This window comes from Lolium rigidum, chromosome 5 (genome assembly GCF_022539505.1).
Source record: "Lolium rigidum isolate FL_2022 chromosome 5, APGP_CSIRO_Lrig_0.1, whole genome shotgun sequence".
In the NCBI taxonomy this organism is placed as follows: Eukaryota; Viridiplantae; Streptophyta; class Magnoliopsida; order Poales; family Poaceae; genus Lolium; species Lolium rigidum.
The window spans coordinates 195,480,293-195,482,391 of record NC_061512.1 but is presented as its reverse complement, the minus strand read 5'-3'; positions in this window follow the sequence as shown (position 1 = coordinate 195,482,391).

The window sequence follows — 2,099 nt, the reverse complement described above, 5'->3', positions numbered from 1 at the left end:
GGGGGCAGAGATGGCCTGGCTGCTGTCAAGCTTGATATGAGCAAAGCTTTTGACCGGGTTGAATGGTCTTTTTTAAAGAATATGATGCTGAAGTTGGGCTTTAACTCCCACTGGGTTGAGTTGGTGATGCGCTGCATTACCTCTGTCACTTACAGAGTGAAAGTCAACAACAACCTTACTGAGGTTATTACTCCGCAGCGCGGCCTGCGCCAGGGATGCCCTTTGTCCCCGTATCTCTTCATATTGTGTGCTGAGGGCCTCTCTGCTCTCTTCAAGAAGGCTGAGGAGGACGGTTCTTTGCAAGGTGTCCAGGTTTGTCCGGCTGCCCCTCGCATAAACCACCTGTTTTTTGCTGATGACTCTCTCATCTTCTTGAAAGTAAATGATCAGAGTGCAAAAAAGCTTCAGGACATTCTCGCTCTCTATGAAGATGCCTCTGGCCAAATGGTCAACAAGGAAAAATCGGCTGTGATGTTCAGTAAGGGAACCTCTTCCACGGCCAAAAGAAAGTTCAAGGGCCTTCTCCACATAGCTGATGAGGCTTTCTCTGATAGATACCTTGGGTTGCCTGTCCACCTAGGCAGATCTGTCTCGCTGGCTTTCGACTACCTCAAGGAGAAAATCTGGAAGAAAATCCAGGGCTGGAAAGAAAAATTCCTCTCCAGGGCTGGGAAAGAAATTTTGGTGAAAGCTGTGGCTCAAGCCATCCCAACCTATGCCATGTCCTGCTTCGACATCACCAAAACCTTCTGTGACGACATTAGTTCCATGGTTTGTCGATATTGGTGGAACAACCAGGATGAGGAAAGACACCATTGGCTGAGTTGGGAGTGCCTGTCCAAACCAAAGTGTGTTGGAGGGCTTGGTTTTAGGGACCTGCATCTGTTTAATATGGCCATGCTCGCCAAGCAGGGTTGGCGTTTGCTTCAAGATCCTGAGTCTCTCTGTGGCAGGGTGCTCCGAGCAAAGTATTTCCCTAATGGCAACATCTTGGAAGCGGTGGCAGCCCCGGGCATCTCCTATACCTGGCGCAGCATTTTGAAAGGACTGGCCCTCCTCAAGGAGGGGCTGATCTGACGCGTTGGCGATGGCACCAACATCAAAGTTTGGCGTGACCCCTGGCTCCCTGTTGGTGACACTAGAAGACCAAGATCCTTGCGCGGTCGATCGCCTATTTCTCTTGTGGCTGATCTCCTGAACCCCATCACTGGCAATTGGGACGCTGACCTTGTCGCCAGCCTCTTCCAGCCTGATGATGTGAAGGCTATTCTCTCCATCAAAGTCTGCGAGGGCATGGAGGACTTTCTGGCTTGGCACTTCGATCCTAGAGGCCAGTTCTCTGTCAAGTCTGCTTACAAGCTTGGGGTGATGCTGCGGGACAGGAACTCGGGCAAGGAGGCGGCTAGCTCTGCGTCCAACAATGACCCCAGGCCATCTTTTGATTGGAACCATATTTGGCACTTGAAGGCCCCGACCAAAACCAAGATGTTTCTGTGGCGTGTTGCACACAACAGCCTTGCAAATCGTATGAAGATTCATAGGATCGGAGTGGACCTGGACACTAGATGCCCTGTATGCAACAGGCAGGATGAGGATGGGGGCCATGTCTTTTTGAAATGCAAAGCTGCAAAGGCTTGTTGGAATATCCTTGGGCCGGGTAACCTCCGGGATAAACTCTCTCCGCACTTCCTCGCGCGACCTTCTCACTGAGTTGTGGAACTGTGATGATGACACTCAGCTGCGCGCGGCAACATTCATGTGGGAGTGGTGGAACATCCGCAACAAAGTGAATGCTGGCGAGAGCATCACGGACCCCAGGGCGGTGTGCTCCAAAGTTGAGAGGCTGCTGGTTGATTTCTTATCTTTGAAGAAGCCAGTTAAACCGCCAAAGCCCCCTGACATACACAAGTGGGCAAAGCCTCCGGATAATCATGTCAAGGTAAACTTCGATGGCTCCTACCTTGCCGGTGCCGGAACGGGTGGCTGGGGCTATGTTATCCGAGACCAGGCGGGCAATTTCATTGCGGCAGGTTCGGGTAAGTCCTCGCACCTCGTGAGTGCTCTTGAATCGAAGCCGTGGCCTCGTCTCGCCGCGATCC